The 18,909-nt window shown below is 42.8% G+C and overlaps 1 pseudogene; it reads left to right on the top strand.

Annotated features, from left to right (window-relative positions):
* The first annotated feature begins 75 nt into the window (after positions 1-75).
* Positions 76-4,809, top strand: LOC109679192 (B-cell CLL/lymphoma 9 protein pseudogene; annotated as a pseudogene).
* The last annotated feature ends 14,100 nt before the right edge of the window (positions 4,810-18,909 follow it).

Raw genomic sequence — 18,909 nt, 5'->3', positions numbered from 1 at the left:
CTTAGCCCTATGCTATCTGCATTAATGGTGAGAGTGTTTGCCTAATATTCTACAGTATGTGAGGGGCTCATAAATATGAGAGTTGCTATCATTGATTTTGAAATTCACACAGATAAGCTGTGCCAACACAATGAAATACTGTCCCAGCATGGTGGAGCCATGAGGTAGTGAGTTGCTAGTAAAAACAACAAGTTCCTAAAGCCCTTCCCACCCTAATATCTTTCCTCAGAAACCTCATAAGAAGACTCCACGACCACAGAACTGTAGCATCCTGCACACCTTCATAGCCAGTATCGAGCTCATAATTGTACTCCCTGGTGTCTTGGCCCTGTTCATTTGTACCTGTCTCAGAAAAGTACACACGTTGGGAATGGGTGACAAAGGCAGTGTCTCACACCATTGGGACAGGAAAAGTAGGAGAGCTGTTCCTGTGCGCTTTATATGACCATCACCGTCTTGAAACAGGAGCTACCGTGACGACTTATCAGTGACCACAGCCAGGACGTGGAAACAAATAGAAATATACATCATGCAGCTGGGACCATCCATACAGAGACTGCTGTCATTCATTCTGTGTGCAGACCTTTGGTGCAGCTTCCAGCCTCTGGGTCATTAGTTGAAGAGGGAAACTGTTTTGTCTTCAGGTGTTCACTTGTGTTTCAAATTACAAACTTGTGCAGGTTCAGGCAATCCAACTGGTAATGTTTAGCATGTATAGTTGATAATGTTAGAGATGTGGCTTATGACTTCTGCTTTAAAAATTACATAGGGATAGTGTTACCAGGTAAATACAATGTCCATCTTAATGATATAGGTAGCTGGAGGACATGCATTCATTCACATTAACTCTTCAAAATTCCAACTTCATTCATACTTTTACTTTAACCTCATTAACCATTTCATCTCTATGTCTTCAACAACAGTCTTACATTCATCCAGGGTTTTGGAATTGTATTCTCCGTCAAATTTTTTTTCATTAACACTAGCTATCTAGCCTACATTGTTTCAAATAATCTAATTCACATAATGGATACTGAATAACACTGGAGCTGCCTTAAACTCTAGGATCTGTGAAGCATAGAAGCCTGAACCACTTACTGACATCCATCGTTATGTGCAGGAGACAAAGGATCTAATAAGGCTCCCAGCCCTCGACTGAGTGGAGAGATGGCACTGGTGCAGTCACAGAACAGGAAACAGACTTTTAGGAGACTTCTACCCAAACAACTTCTCCTAACCAGGGGACAATTGTGAACCATGTTAGGTGAAATTTCTGAACCTCAATGCCTCATCTTCATATTCTCTTACATGGGAGCTTCCTAAATATATACACTATGCAATCCTATACCATACATGTAGGTCTTTGTCTACATGGACCCTGAGTGACAAAGACATTCTCAATAAGTTACCAATTACATTGACTGGGTTTTATTGGCAAACATCACATATAAATATCACAGCAGTGTGTAATGATCAGGGTAACATGGTAAGTGTTACCGTGTCTGGTTAGAGCTCCAGTGCTTACATCCAACATTAAATGTGTAAGTTTTTTGGAGATCATGTTAGTCCCTTGTCATTGATTCTCTCTGAGTCAGGGAGGTTTTCCTAGGCAAACTCCTTCGTTCTGACCTACTCAGAGAAGATCTGAAATGATGTTGTTCCATGATGGATGCAAATTTATTCTCTGTCTAGCACATCAAGGTTATTTGATCTGAAGGACAGCCCATGTGACCTGGACATGTTCCCATCACATGAGCAATTGAAACAACCCAGTGTTTATCAGCATCGCTTCCCAAAGATGCATGTGATGGAGGTGACTCTGTGACAGGAAAAGGAGGAAAAGATCTGTTCTTATTCCACATCCCGTTTTGAACAGGGCATCTGATGCCTTGACAGCTAATATCCATATTGTTTGCTCTGTCTTCATTCCTAATAATTGAAGGTAATCAGCTGGTCATCCAGAGCTGTTTTTCACTCACAGAGCTGCAGAGTCAGGGTTGTGTTGGTTTTAGTGATATCTATTTTCATGTCTTCCTTTAATGTAGCAAGCTCTTGGTTGGAAGTCTCAGAGAGGCCATTACTCAGAGGAGATGTGAGTGTCTTTTTGGAGTCTTGTGGGAAGATAGCATTTGGGGGATGAATCAATAAATTCTGGTGGTGAAATAAATGTAAACTTACTTGGTTTCATGATTGCATATAAACATGTGAAAATTCTTAGGAATGAGTACATCTCCAATTTTCAGCCAAGAAACAGTGAGTATCTTGGTCTTGTGTCTGATTTTCAGTCATGCAACTCACATCTCATCTTCCATCTTCCATTTTCTCAGAGCCATAGCTTTAGCCTTCTGTATGGTGTTACAAATTTCTCAGATAATGCCTGGCCTTGTACAGAGGCCTAAACCTCACAACAACCCCTAGATTTTCAGGATTGACTGAAGAGATGTATCAAGAGCAGCTAGCAGAGAAACAGGTGAGGCCCCCATTGGGGATGAGCATGGAGAGGAACAGGATGATCCAAGCTCCCAGCACCAAATGGAAGATGGGAATAATTCCGTTTCCCTCAGATACTAGTGGAGAGCCATCTGAGCCTTTTCAGAGGTTACTTTCCAGAAGAAATGTCTCCACAGAGAGGTACTGATCAGAACGTGAATTTGCGATGGTTCCTGGTGGGGAGAAGGGAGATGTCCATCTACATGCCAACATGGGACCTAAATTTCAGATGATCCCTGAGGAGATTAGAGATTCGGGACCACGCCCTGAGGTGATGATGAAATTACACCCAAGTAGATCAGACATGCTGCCTGCCCAGCAGAAGATTGTGTCCCCGCCATTTGCTGAGCACCCTCAGCAGGAGCATTGCATGGGCCTAGGCCAGTCCTTCCCATGTCTAAGGGTCCATGCAGCAACAGTGGCTTGAGGAATCTCAGAGCACCATTAGGGCCCTGTACAAAGGACTAACAGATGACTCAGCCATATGCCCCCACTACCTCTCAACCTTTCCAGTAACCCCACTAGCTTCAACACAGCTTCAGTGAGGATATATCTCTGGCAGGCATCCACGTTCATTCCCCAGGCATTAACCTTCTGAAATTGCCCATGATGCACCAAGTCCAGTCCCCCATGCTGTGTTTGCCCATGGGGAATCTCAAGGCCATCTCTCGCTCCCTCACAACTGTCATGCATGCTGGCAGGCCCAGCAGCTGCTGTTCCATTAAATAACCCCCAGTCCTGGGGTCTGCTGCTGTTTTTCCTGTTCTCCTCAAGTATCTGTTACTTCCTGCCCCATCACCTGGATGGACCTCCTCTCCCAAGCCTCCCCTCCACAGTCCTGGGATCCCTCCAAACTACAAATCCTTCTACACCATGGCCCCAAAGCCATGCTGGGAAGTATGGAGTCAGGTGGCCCCTGATCTCCTACAGATTGCCGGCATGACTCTGTGAATATCTCTTGAAGTGTTCCCTCTAATACATCTTACACCTTACACTAGGCCTCCAGATTCAACCCTTTCCCAGAACCTTCTCTTAGTTATGATGTCCAAACTTGCAATGCCCTGTTCTACCCCATTAAACCACGATGTTCTCAAGACTGTGGCCAGCTTCAGTGGCAACTCCCCTCCAGCTTGTTCTCCTGAATTACCACCAATGAATAATGGACATCAATACAGAGTCTTTGAATTTTAGGTACAAATTCCATGGTTTAGATGCCAATCCACTGCCCAATGGGGATGACCTAACCACTTTCTCACTTCATTCAGATGCTTTCTCTGAATACCATTGTACCCAACATGCCTCCTCATGGGGTCCCAATGGAGCCTGGCTTGATGTCACACAATTCTATCATGGGGCATAGGTCCCAGGAGCCTCTGATGGCACCTCAGGGAGGGATAGATTTACCTTAGGCTTACCTCCAGTACAGTATCCTCCAGTGCAGGGTCCATTCTTTCACAGTGGCCCCTATGGGAGACAACACAACTTCCCAGGAGGGGCAGATTTCCCAAGCAAAGATACCCTTGGCCTCTCCCACCATCCTGCTCCAAATTTCAGCAGATGCAGCACTTTGTAAGCCTGGAGGCCCAGGGGTCTAAAGGCTTAACTGTTCTCAGGAACAGTATGTCTTTGGTGTATGTAGACCCAAATGTGTGGGAGGTCATCTGGCCTGGATTCACCAGAATACCTGAGTTTGATCAGCCACACATTACTCCACATGAGAAGCCTAGACAGATGTTGCAATATTTTTCTCAAGGAGACAGTCCACACCATAAACACCCCTAGGTCCTGGACCTAGATTTTTGCACATGCAGGGAATGATGGGTGACCAACAGGATTAGCATTACCTGGCATGGGAGCTCCAGGACCAGTAGGAACTGTGAAGATGCCCCATGGTACAACTCCATCCATGCCATGGCACAAACCAATGAGACCATCAGCCTTTCTCCAGCAAGACAATATGGACCCTCAGTAGCATATGACATCAACACCACAATCTACCATGGCTGGGCAGCCCATCCTGAGAATCAACTCAGCTGGTCCCATATGCATGATTGGCTGCAAGGGCCTGCCTGGCTCTACACCCACCTTGGGCCTGTGGGCTTTCCAGGCAATATGATGTCCATGAAGGGCATTTTGGGACCTCAAGAGAACATGATGATTATCCCACAGTTGAGGCCACAGGGCATGGATGCTGACAGGGGCATCTATGGACCTGGTAACCCAGAAAACATGATGTTTTCAGCTGCTATGTTCATACATGAGGATCCTTGTCAAGATGCTTTGAGGGAACTCCAGGAAGACAGACTATTGGACATGTAATAGGAGAACAGAGACCTGAGGGCTGCTTTGGGGATAGGGGAGAGGATCTGGAGAATGTTTGGATTTGTCTGAAATTATTCTTTTACTCAACAGGTGCTTTAATTTAGTATGTGTTTTTAAAAGGACTTGGGTATCTCATGATGGCACCTACTTTTGGGAAATTGTAGCTGGGCTTTGAGAATTGTCATCTGCCCTGTGCTTAAATATTGTGTGCTTATGTCCTTTGGAATGGCTTCTGCCAGGATTGCTTTCTGGTTTTGTTCTTTGATTTGGGCTTGTTTTTTTCTTATTTAAAATATAATGAAGATTAGGAAATTTGTTTTTCAGTTCAAGCACTCTTCAACACATTCTGTCTCTCCCAATATACAAACCAATTGCCATAGTTCTCTATATTCCTCCCCACCATTCCAGTCCCTTAGCTAAGTGTGTCTCCCTTCTGCCCCCACTAGTAACCCTGCTTTCCTCTTGGCTTTGGAACTTGCAATAGCTGGTGTTCTTCCAGGAAAATAACTTTAGCAAATCATTCAAAGGAGCATCCTCCTGGCTCCAGCAGGAACAAGTCTGTCCTTGGGATACCCACAGGACATCCCTCCTTTCAACATTCTCTTTCCCAGTGATGTCTTTCATGTCCACTGTGCTTCCTGTTCACCTTTAATTAGGAATTCTCAAGTAAGTTTTATTAATGTGTGAGTTCTTCAGATGTCACAAGCTATCCAAGATTTTGTTTTTGTTTTAAATATTGTAGTTCCTACACTTTCCTCCTTCTCCCATATGCAAAAATTTTTGTATAACCTTTTAAAATTTTTGTACAATGCCACTTGACAGAGTTGTGGTGTATGAAAAATAATATTTTTTTCCTTACATAATGAAACAAATGAAATCACATCCTATGATGATGCAGATGTCACATTTTTCATAAATCTATATGTCGTATCAACACTGAAGCATCACTTCCAAGTCCCCAGGGTTACTCTGTGTCAATTAAAATAAAGGGCAGTAAAATGCACAGAAATCATCACAGGTCAGGAGCACAGGATTCCTGAGATTTTCATTCTGCCTGCAAATGAACTTCCTCAAATGCACAGTGAATGTGCTGACCTGAGGAGGACCCAGCACTGTACAGTCCATGCAGCTCCTGCTGGCTCTGCTGTTTATAGACTTGGGTACAGTTTTGGGAGCTTCAATGGTTCTGGAGGACCCACACAGCAGGACTACTTTCCATGTCCCAAGACATGGGTTTCTGTCATGAAAAATGAGAGAGTTTTACAGATGTTGCCAGGGATCTTGAAGGTGTTTTATCTGCGTTAATGACAAGTGCTAGTATACTATGCTGCATTATCATTTGTAAACATGAGGGATAGTATTCATCATTGTGAAATTCACATGGGTAAGCTGAGTCAACAGAAAGTCTGTCCAAGCATGTCAGGATAATAAGGTAAGACGTTGATGACAAAAACAATTCATTCCATCCAACAGAATAGAAAAGTTTAAAAATTTTAAAGTATAGGCTTTGTTAGTAATCACAGATGATTGAATCCAATGATGTGTCATACAGAATGGAATTGTCAGAACCTGATAGGAATCCAGAGTTTAAACTCCATGTGCACCTGCTCATCAGCTGGCTCTGAACTCTCTGCTATTGCATCACCCTCTCTGGACCTCAGCACCCCTTGCTGGTCATGAGCACCCCTGCAGGAATGTTCATGTTTGGGCTCACAATGAAGACCCCTCATGGTGTTTCTTGCAGAGTAATACATGACCATGTCCTCAGTTCTCAGGCCATTCATTTGCAGGTGCAGCAGGTTTGTCTCTGAAGATGGTGAATCTGCCTTTTACAGGGTCTGCCCAGTTTGTGTTACCACCATAGTAACTAATTACTCCAACATACTCCAGCCTCTTCCCTGGGGCCCCGCAGATACAGTGCACCAAGTAGTTACTGAAGGTGAATCTAGGTGAGTCTCACGGACCCCCTGGATGCAACAAGCCTATGCAAGACTCCATGAGCTGCACCTCACTTAGGACATGAGCAAACAGAATCGTGGTCAGAAAACCCCACTATTCTGCCCTTATTTTTTCTTAGACACTCAGTGTCCCTTGTTCTGCATAAATCACCTTTTAAAATAGGGACAATGAAAACCCTTCATATACCCAACGCCATGGTAAGTGGTCTTTGCTCACTGCTAATCATTGAATGGGGTTAGCTGGGAATCCAGGGCTGGACTTATGTCTGAGAGCTACAGAGTCAGGGCTGGACTTAGTTACATGAGCAGAAGGAGGCATTATTTCCCTGAATTCTTACAATTTTAGAAAGTTCTGTGCTTGGATATGTATAAAGACTTTGGAGAGAAAAGAAACAAAACAGAAAGCATGTGAGTGTGTGTGAATGTGAGTGTTTGAGTGTGAGTGTGAGAGCATGTGACTCTGTGTTAGTTTGTGACACTATGCATGTGGTAGGGTGTGTCTGTGACTGTGATTGTGAGTGTGTGTTTCCGAGTGTATGTAACCATGTGTGATAGTATATGTGAGTGTGTTTGACATAGTGTGAATATCACTTTCTTCATGTCCTTCTGTGCAAGAATTAAAAACTATGTGGTGGATGGTCCGAAGTTTCTTGTGATTAACTGGGAAGAGGAAACCCTGGATGGACTCAGGAAACACTTTACTGATTTCTCTTTGCACCTGCTCCTCAGGGTCCTTCCCTGGCTGACGTGTGATCAGCCCCTGGTGTCCTGCAGGCTGATGTATTTCTGGTGATATCCTGTTCTTGGTTACTAGCTGAAAGCTCAATAAAGACTGGGATCTGAGCCTTGGTTCAACTCAGAGTGGACCTCACACTGAGTGCTGGTCTCCTCCACACAAAGGCCAGACATCATATGCGTGCCTTGGACCATCACTCATATTACTGCAGTTGTCTTCAGACTAATATAGGGTTTTACTATGCAATTCATAATCATGTTCCTGACTATGCACTTGACTGACTTGAAGAGCTATGTCCACAGTGAAACTGCACAGTCATGTTTGTAGAATTGTATTTGAGTGATCATCTGAAGATATTTTCAGTTTCACAGGTCACTGCTTGACTTATGTTGATGTTTTTGAAATACGTGGAAGCTACTCTGGGTCTCCCTTCATATTGTATGATCTGTGAGGGCAACACCACTGATTCTCCATGGCTGTTCTAGAAAGTCATTGAGTGAAAGTCTTGCAGCCATTGATAGGGCCTTGAATGCTCAAAACCCTTATTCTCTGGGTAGGATACCAAGAGTGGGGAAGGCTGTGTTGGAAGGATTTGGGTAAGTCTGTGAGCTACTCCCTCCTTTTTTCATTAACAAAAACCAGTTCTATAAGTACTAAATTCTTCTAAATAAAATGGCACAATCACTGTGGTAATTTCCCAAGAATAAAGTTAAAAAGTCATGTAATAATCCTTCTTCATGCTTCTTAGCCAATGGATTTAACACATATGTTATCATGACAAAAAACACATGGCTCTTACTGTCAATACGTTTGATTAGAAAATGTATATTTCAGGGTGTTGGGCTCACACCTGTAATCCCAGCTACTCAGGAGGCAGAATTCAGGACCATTGCAGTTCGAAGCCAGCCCAGGCAAATAGTTCATGAGACTATCTCTAAAAAACCTGTCACAGAATATTGGGCTGGTGGAGTGGCTCAAGGTGAAATCCATGAGTTCAAGCCCCAGTACCACAAAAAACCCCGAAAATGTGATATTTCTGTACCATGGGATTTTACTCAGCATCAAAATGGACTTTTTGTCATCTGCCAGTAAATGGGTGGAACTGGAAAACATCATCTTAAGTTCAGTTAGCCAGGTTCAGAAAGTCAAAGCCTCATGTTTTCTCTCCTATGTACAATACAAATCTATTATAAGTTCACGCAATATAATGAAAAACAGGTCACACTAAGGGGAGTTCACATACAAATGATGGAAGCACAATAGGAGGTTAAGAAGGTCAGTATGGTTGATGCACTTCGTACAAAAGAATAAATATTAAAATTTTAAACCTGTTGAACTTTCCATAAGACAGGGCCTAGGGAATAAAGTAAAAGAGATGGTATGAACCAATTCAGGTTCTTATATATATATATATATATATATATATATCCATGGAAATGTCACAATGAAACACTTCATGTTAAAATCTTAAACAAACAAAGACGTCATTAATAAAGGAAGGCAAAACAGATTTTTTTCTGGGAAATTGGAGCTCATGGATGGAGGATATGAGGAAATGGTTCAGGAGAGTGAATATGGTTGAAAGATAATATACTCATGAATGTAAATGGAAGAATGAGCCCTTTTGTAACTTTCCCAGGAATGGTGGGAAGAGGGATAAAGAATGATGGAGGAGGTAAGTTCAACTATGATATATAGAAAGAACTTTTGTAAATGTTGCACACAGCATAAACTGCATATACAACATTGCCCAGGTCAAACACATGGAAGGGCTGTGAAAGCACTAGGATTGGAATGGAGTCAATGAGAAGAGAGGACATTGAAAGCAATCTGTGTGCAGGAAAATTAAATGTGCAATTATATTTTCATAAACCTGACTATCATTGACACTATGGAGTAAATTCTACAAGAAACAAAGTCTGAACAGCAAATAATATCAGGGAGCCAAACATGGTTTCGAGAGATAAACATTTCTCATAATTCCCAGAATCACTGCGCATGGTGAAGATGGGGAGGAGATGGGAGCATGAGAAATTACAGCTCCATTAAGAAAAGATCATGTGTCGCTCTGCACCAGTCCAAATGCTCCTGCTTGACCTTACATGCCCCTACCTCCCCCTGCTGGTCCTGAGTACCCATGCAGGGGGCACACACCAAGGTCCTCTCATTGTCTATGGCCCAGCAATACATGGCTGATTCCTCAGCTCTCAAGCTGCTCAGAGATATTGAAACTTGCTTCTTGGACGTGTGTCTGCTGATGCTGAGTTTGGGAGGTAAGGGCTGGGTTAAAAACCGTGCCTAATTTTGGTACAACCCATTTCAGGCTCTTTCCTGGAGACTGCCAGACCAAGTGCACATCATAGCTGGTTAAAATGGATCTAGAAACTGTGCAAGTGACACACAGGGTCTTTGTGGGCTTCACCAGGCCAGGACCCAACTCCTGAATGTGCAGCTGGGACAGGAAACCTGATGACAAGGACCAACACCGTCAGTCAAATACAACAGAAGAAACCCCATGCCCAGGTCCCTTTTCTAAGACCCCTGAGACACTCACAGCTGGGAACTGACAGCAGGCAGAGCAAAAGGAGACTGGGTCTCCTCAGCCAATATTGGACTATCACCCTGAGCATGGAAGTAGCTTTGTATGAGAGAGGCCCCCGTGGAAAGAATTGGGGAGAAGAGCTCAGAGCCTTCAAAGGAAACGGAGCCACACAGAGTATCATGAGATTGGGACATCAGGGAATGACTGTGTATCATGAATGGATGCTATATCACAGACTTTTATTATAGTTTTATTATAATAAATCATTGTTTATAGGCTTTTCTTCAAAGTTTCTGTAAGTCAAAAACATTTTACATATTTCCAGCTTTACTGAGGTAATATTAGCACACATCTATTCACAATATTACTTTAATTTGTGGGGGAGATCACTGAGGATCTGCTGTCTAAGAATATATCAATCATACCATACATGATAGTCATATACATTTATCATGAATGACCTTGGATCTCCAGAACTACTTCATCATGTTATTACAGGAAAACCCTTTTCATCTGGAGCAGCCGGTGAGCTCCACTGACTGTGCAGAAGGTTGTGTGTACCTCTGCAGTGACTAGAAGATGTTGGGCACTCTGCATTGCATGATAAATGGGGACGATCTGAAAGAAAAGTCACCATCCTGCCTGGATAGAGCAGGACATGAATGAGCACATATCCCTTTGGGGATATCAGGATATGTGCATCTTCAATGCATTTCATCATCTCTGAAAATCCCAGTGGATTCAGATTTGAACAGGACACCATGTTGAAATGTAGCTCTTGTTGGACACTTGGAAGGCACTTTAAGATGGCTCAGAATTTCTCTCCTACTGATAAAATTTTCTGATTTGTACATGTTTTTGAAATTTTATTTATCTTCATGTATGACATGCTCAAATGCAAGTGTACAGGTTTTATATCTTATATAATCTCAGAGTGTCTGTATTTTGGGAATCTTCTTTGTTTTATTGTATCTATTAGTTCTTCCTTGCATCTTGGATTAGAGCAGACATCTGGAAGTGCAGAAGCAACTGGTCTGCAGATGGATACATGGAACTCATGGGACAGGGAAACCCTATGAATATCTCCATGGGCCCTCTTCATGTATGGTCACATTCTCAGAGTAAGTCTATCTCTGGTGTCAAATCTGGAGAATGCCCTTCCAATTCCCCAGCCTTAACTTGCCCAGCATCAACAAAAATGAGAGTGCTGTAAGACACATGAAAATCATCACAGATCAGGACACAGGAGCCATGAGACTTTCCATCTGCTCCCAACCCCACTGGCCTAACATGCACAGTGAATGTGCTGGGCTGAGGAGGCCACAGCCCTGCACACTCCCTGCCAATTCTGCTGACTACGCTGTTGCTGGACCTGGGCACAGGTGTGGAATCAGCCCTGGTCCTGGAGGACCCATACAGCAGAACTTACCATTTTCCTAGACCCAGTTTTCTTGCATGAATCAATGACAGAATTAAACAGATGGCTCTGGCAACCTTGGCAGTATTTTATTGGCATTAATTATGAGAGCATTTGCCTAATATGCTATATTGTGATATAGGCTCATAAATATGAGGGTTGCTATCCTTCATTGTGAAATTCACACAGATAAGTTGTGCCAACAAAAGAAATACTGTCTCAGCCTGTTAGAACAATTAGGCAGTGAGTTGATAATTAAAACCATGAGTTCCTAAAGCCCCTCTTACCCTCATATCTTTCTTCTGAAACCTCAGTTGAAGACTCCATGATCCCATATTTGTAGCATTTTTCCAATGTGCAAATGCACTATCCCATAGAAGACACCATGGTCTGCCATGTGGTGAGATGTGGTTTGGCCTGTTCAACCATGTTGCAGTTGTCTCTGGGTTGTATCATGGCTGGAAACAGGGACATGAATCTGAGTGAAGCCATTCTCTAGGATTCAGTGTGCAAACAGGTGCCCCAGGGATTTGCTCTCAAAAGAAAGACTTTGACACAAGTTCATACTTTTTCCTCCCACACCTGGCACAATAGAGACTTGGTGGAACTTTTAGTAGTGGGCCCTGGTGGGGGTGTCATGTCTTTTGGAGAATGGACTTGAAGAGGACAGTAGGACTCAGCCACAGTCCGTTCCTCCTATTTCTGTTCTGGGTCATGTAGAGTGATTTGGCTCTGCAAATAGAAAAACCTACCATGATGCAACACCACAGACCCAACATAATCAGGACATCTAACTACAGACAGAGCCCTCTCAATGTGAAGGCCAACATAAAACTTCTTCTTTACGAATTGATTATCTCAGATATCTGTGCTAGTAATGGAAAACTGTCCAACACAGTAAACTTTAGTGTAACTCATTTAATACCAAAATGGTAATCAGATTTTAGAAGATATGTGTCTGTTCTGACATTTCCTTTTCCCATTTATGTGGATTCTTAATGCACTCCTGGACCTGATCTTATTGGTAGCAGATGCTGTAATCCTGGCAATTCATTTGTACACTGATCAGGTAGGATGTGGACACATCAAACCTGTTTATTGTGTCATGAATTTTATTCGCACACATGGATTGTAGTAAATCTTGTCCATTATGAGAAAGTGTGGTGTCTGCATTTCTGTAACTCCTCATGGATTCTGATCCCTAATAGATACTGGAGACCACTCCAAAAGTTTAAGGATGACAAACGTGGCAGTATTTTGTGTTCTTAATATTCAATTTATGAGTTACTCATGTGTCCTAGCCAGAAGGCACTCTTCTACATTCACCTTTATAAACAGAACATAGCAGCTCAATTCATAAAACGCCTCAAGGATCCAGTGGTATATCATTAGAGAAATAACAAGAAGACATGGCTGTGAGGTCCTGGAGTGGAGAGGAAGTCTCAGAGGTTGGCAGGGTAAGGTACATCCTCCACACTTACCTGATATACAGGAAGGAGCAGGATGAGGCCCAGCCTGAAATCCTACACAGAACACACCCAAATGCCTGTCTCTGAGCATCCTTAGCACGTTAGAATGTGGCTGTGACTTCAGGGTCCATGCTGGTCATTGTGAGAACTGTCCTAGGAGATGATGAGCTAGCTCTTCAGGACTGGACTTTAGTACTTTTCACCTGCCCACCAAATGTTTGCCAGCCACTCCAGGTCATTCCTGGTGTCTGATGTATCCAGCCTACACCCTGGTCAGTAGTAAGCAGTGAGAAGCCAGAGAAAGTGCATGTCAGCCTTAGAGTTTGGGAGGGCGGCAACTGCCCAGAGCTAGACTCCTTCGGCGTGACCTGGGACAGGGCCCCTGTGGAGAAACACAAGAAAAAGCAGAAGCACATTGAGGAGATAACAGGAGATTTCAACCTGAGGGATCCCTACAGAGCACTCACAGGAAGGGAGAGTCAGCAGCAGGAGCATGGAACACAGCCTGTTCAAGGTGTCAGAGCAGCAATAACCCAGACTCTGTGGGAGTTTTCCACCTAGGATTGGGTGGAGCTGGGGAGACTTACCAGCTCCTAACCCTGTTGGGTGGACTAAGGCATCAGCACATTGAGTGGAACAGGTCTGTGCTGAGTAGCACAGGTGCCCTCAGGTGAGGCTTCCATGTCTGTTCCCCATGGGGGTTGTCTGCCTATGCTGGTCCAGGGTCCTCCATACACAGTGCTTTCTGAGGAGCTTTGTGATTATGAATAGTGATTCTAAGAGGACCTCATTACAACTCAGTGTCATCTGCTTTGATTCTCTTTTAGGAAACATCACCCTTATGGTTCCTGACTAGAGACTTGGAGAAGAGGAAAGGAGATGCTATCCTCTGTCCTCCAAGTGACTAAAGGCTGTGTTCCGGCAGGCCAACAGGAGGCTGTGTGTGGATCTCCTATCCTCTCATGACAAGCAGAGAGAGACAAGTGAATGGCTAGCATGTAGAAGGACAGTAAATGAATCACTTTCAATAACTGTTTAAACAAGTGCATGCCTGCCAGGGTCTACCCTCAAGTGAGTATTCAAGGAACAGTTAACAGTAACCACCCTGTCCCTGTATCATCCTAAGGATACAGAGAATGAAATTTGTAACTTTGCTCTGCTCAACCCATGACATGTTAGAGACCTAGGAAGCTAAGTCAACTCATGTCCACCACTGGGTGAGAGCAATGCCCTGGAAATTTCCTCCAGCAACAGGTTTTCTTCATTACTGCATGAAACCATGAACAGCAGAAACAATTCATTTTCAGTACAAGGAAACAGAGCACCTCCATGCTGGCCACTCTGAAGTCCTTGATTTGTTGAACTTACTCAATTTGAAATTAAAATATTTTTATCTGTTTCCTCAGGTCTGATCTTTTAACCTGTCATGCCAAAGAAATTAGTACTCTTTGTCAGGATGTGCTACCCATAAAGTAGCATATGTAACCTTGTAATGCATTCCCAGATTAATATAAATCCTACCAAGCAAAGCCTCTAACATGTGACTCTCCCTTCAGAAGCCCACACTCCTTCGAAGGGGATTCCCAACAATCTCTTTTTTGTATCACCTTGAAAACTTTTTCAAGTGATAAGAACCTGGAGCCATGGTGCTTAGTTTTCCCTGCTTACTCTCTTTTTGAGACTCTCCTGTCAACAGTACTGAGGAAAATTTCATTGGCAGAATCCCATAAAGGGAAAACTATGATAAAATTGGCAATTGAGGTTCTATCATGTTGACCAGATCCTTCAAAGCACAGGGAGTGATTACAGGGGAAGACTACACACAGATTTGGAGTAAAGTATTGAAAAATCTTCTCATTAGGAGCCCGTGTCCAAATATCTGAGGAAATCTAACTATTTTAATCTCAAGGAAGCAAATAACCTAACTAACAAATGGGCACAAGACTTAAATATATAGTTTATAAGAGAACGTATTCATGTGGGTAAACCAAATAAGAAATATGTAATGTATATTTCAAACTTTCTTACATAAAATAGATTTGAGTTCTAGTCATAATCATAAGATAAGTGAGGTTAAGAACATGTTAATTAGCCTGAAATTAACATTCCACAGCATTCACCTATGTAAACATGTTTCATCTTGCCTTGTGAATATAAAATTACTGTCAAGTTAATATTTTAAAAAATCAAATGTCCAAAATTGGCAATATTGTGAAGAAGTAGACCCTTATTATCCTTGCTCATGATTGTAGATCAAGATGATAAATAAATGTCCTTTAAAGCATGTCATTAATTAATTAATCAGAGCATCGCTGTTTTTAAATGTTTGCAAGTTCATTCAGCAGGTCTTGGTGGGAAACTCAACGTCAATTGTGGCATCTTCAAGTCCTTTCTTTCCATTTGTGATTGGATCCTGTGAAACTGTAGCAACTTGGCTCTGATAATGAGCCCAAAAAAGGTCCTCCTGAGCTGATTTCTGTATTGCTCTTTAGCAACTACAAACATCAGATCCTGAGTGCAAACAATTTTTCACCTTGATTCACTGGACCCAGCCCTTAAAGACCCAGCAAATGCGCTCATCCATGTCCTGCTCTATCCAGGCAGGATGGTGACTTTTCATTCACATTGTCCACATTTATCATGCAATGGTTACTTAAGAGTTTCCTCTTTGAAATGAGGGCACAGCTATGTCTCCACCTAGTCACAAGAATTACTCAAGAATGAAAATGTCTACATGTGGTGACATTTTGTTTCATGTGGCACGCAAAAGAATCTCTCATGGTGGAATGATAATTTATTAAGAAATACTTTATAAATCACCTTTGATTTCTAAGTCGATCTTTGGCATAGCATAAATCTTGCTTTTTCCTGGGTGGAAAACAGGAAGCATTATTCTAGGAGGAAGGGATAGACCAGGGTCACTTCTACAGTCAGATTCAATAGGCTGTCAAGTCAGGTTTCTGAGAGTCTGTAGAAAGTTCCAGAAGTGGACGTGTGCTGGACATAAGGTTATTTCCTTGAAGTCCACTTGGGGCACTTATTGCTTGACAGGGCATTGCTGGGCAATGCAGTTACTAAGGCAGAATGAGCAATATATGTCCCCTCTGCAGTACTCCATCAGGCATGCACATGTCCTCTCCACATGCTCCCCACTGGCCATAATGGTGGTGAGATTATAGGTTATATGACATAAGATATATATATATATATATATATATATATATATATATATATATATATATACACACACATACATACATATATAAAATACATATATAATGATATGGCTGCTTTAATATATTTTGTCCTGTATTATTCACATTCCTAAGAACAGCAAGCACTCTTTGGTGTAGTTCCAGGAACCAGGTCCCATTCTGCCCATATTCCATGTTCTTTAGATAACTTACGGAGACACTCCAGTCCTGACCACCTGGTTCTTCTGCTGTCCATATGACTTGGACAGCAATAATTACACAAGTAAAAGTATCCTTGAGGTACTGTTGGTGGACATGTCAGTGCTCATAAAGAAGGCCACTGAGAGAAGAATCTTTATGCAACAGCAATGCAGTTCCACATAGAAAGTCATTATGTGGTTGCCACAAGGAAATTGCTGACAGAGACCTGAACTGCATGCTGCAGTGCTCACAGCATCCCAGGGTGTCCATGTACATGACACACACAATACAGATGAAGGAAGAGGCCAGGACAGTTTTTTGTGGGCCATTATCATTTCAGCAGACACTTAGCAACACTTCCAGACAGGTTTATCCCCAGAGTCTTAATGTCTTCTTACATTTCCTAAAAATGTCATGCACAGAGGACAAGAGGTGAGCCCTGGACAATGGATCCTGGAAAGTACACTGGCCTTTCTCAGGGTCTTCTGGACCCACAGTTTGAGCCATATCTACGTGGCAGGTCAGTGCCATGAGAATGAGACAAAAGAATTTGACAATCAGCGAGTTCTGTGTGAAAATTGACACATGGGAGATTTAACAGAGAAAATGAATTAGATTTAAGAATGCACCTGAGTCCTGTGTTTGTGGCTCAAGTGGTAGAGCATTTGTATAGCAAGCATTAAGGCCTGATCTCAACCCCCAGTAGCATAAACACAAAATATAAAAGACCATTGTTCAGTTATGGTTCCAATGTGTAGTTAATCAAGAAAAGAGTGGAAGACTGAAGATCCAGGTTTCCTGGGTCACTTAACCTGGACTTGTCACTCTCTTGGTTCCACACTGAAACCTGAACACTATTAATCAGGAATTCCTCTTACTCTCTGCATTGTGCTGCATGGGATCCCTCATGAGGGGCCCCAAGCTTCTGTAGGTTCTGTCCTGATGACCACAGTGGTCACATATTCCCACATTAGATGGTCTACCTTCAGTGCATGTGAGCTTGTGATCTTTTTCCACTAGAACTTCTCTAACCAGAGATATCACAGGGAGGTAAAGTGTCATGGAGCTACAGTTATTCACTGGGATACTGTACCATTGAGAATAACCCCAGTCCCTCAAAATCATTGTGAGTGTCCCCTGTATGTGATCCTCCAGCTTATATTGCACTGAATGTTCTGGTCTTGATGGCTGCTACTAGTCTGAGAGACCTCTGCTCCTCCTGAGATCTCTCTGCTTGTCCCAAGTGCTCCCTGCTGGATCTGAGCACCTCCTCCTGCTTGAGAATGCTCTCTGTTTATCATTAATGCAGACTGCTGGCCCTGGGTGCCCACTTGTCCTGAGCACATCCAGTTGGCTCAGAGGGCCCCTTGGTGCACCTCACCAACAGTGTAGTTAGGTTTGTGTTAAGGACCACTTTAAAGTCCCCCTAAAATTAGATCTCACAGTATTGAATGAAGTTGACCTGGGCCCTCAGCCTTCATTTGCATAAGTGTTGTGTTCTTGACATTAGCTCTGGGTATGGTCAGAAACCACCAATGACTCTGCATAATATGTGCTACTACCAGTACTAATGTGTGTGACCCAGTCCTTCCTCTCAAGTGGAGCCTATTGGATCCTCTTCCTGTCACAGAGAATATAAAGATTACACAGGAGAGTCTCAGGAAACTCTCAGGTTCCACTAAGACTCTCCCAGACTTTACCAACTGCCATTCACACTGGATACCTGCAAACTCAGAGAAATCTGGTCAGAAAACCCTCACACATACTCACTGTTCCTCTCTGTCATATTTTCTCAAACACTGAGTATGTATTGTTTCTGTATATTTCATTCTAAAATAGCAACAAGGAAAACCCAGCTTAGCACCAACTCCTTTGTATGTAGTCTGTGTTCAGTGCTGACCACAAAATGCTGAGCTTCTCCTTGGTATTCAAGGTCAAGCCTGGGTTGGTTTTCATCAATGCAGAGAATCCTTACTTGCACATTCTTCTATATCATGGCAATATGTCTTACTGGGTATCTCAAAGAAGACATTTACCAGAACAGATCTGTGTCCTGTGGGATTCACAGTAATGATGACTTCTGGAATCTGTGGTTGTTTATCATGTAACTGCATTGTGATAAAAACAAAGGACACATCACATTATTTATTTTATCACATGTATGCCCTCTTCATTCTCCTTTTTGAAATCACAAATGGAACCACACACTGGTGGGTGACATGTACTCAAGCACACAATTCTATACTTAGCCCCATTGTCTGGGAATGTTCTTTTCATCAGTGGACACAATGTTCTATGCACCATCTCCAAGACTGAGTGGAGCTGCCTGCTGAGGTTGAAAACTCCCTTTCCCTAACACCAAGAGGCAACTGAGAGTTCTAGAGCCACCAAGAGATGAAGACAGTGATACATCAGGATCTGAGTTGTAACACTAGAATGTGGGAGAAGAGTTCTGGAGAGGGATCCATGAAAGAATCTGCAAGAATATGAAGAGAGTGGAAGAATTGAGAAGGTGAAGATATAGGAAGCCTATACTTTCATTTAGGTTTTACAATGGTTAGCTTTGATCTTTCTTATATT

The sequence above is a fragment of the Castor canadensis genome, chromosome 3, assembly GCF_047511655.1.
Source record: "Castor canadensis chromosome 3, mCasCan1.hap1v2, whole genome shotgun sequence".
Classification (NCBI taxonomy): Eukaryota; Metazoa; Chordata; class Mammalia; order Rodentia; family Castoridae; genus Castor; species Castor canadensis.
The sequence above is the reverse complement of the archived record's forward strand: the minus strand, read 5'-3'. Positions and strand labels throughout refer to the sequence as shown.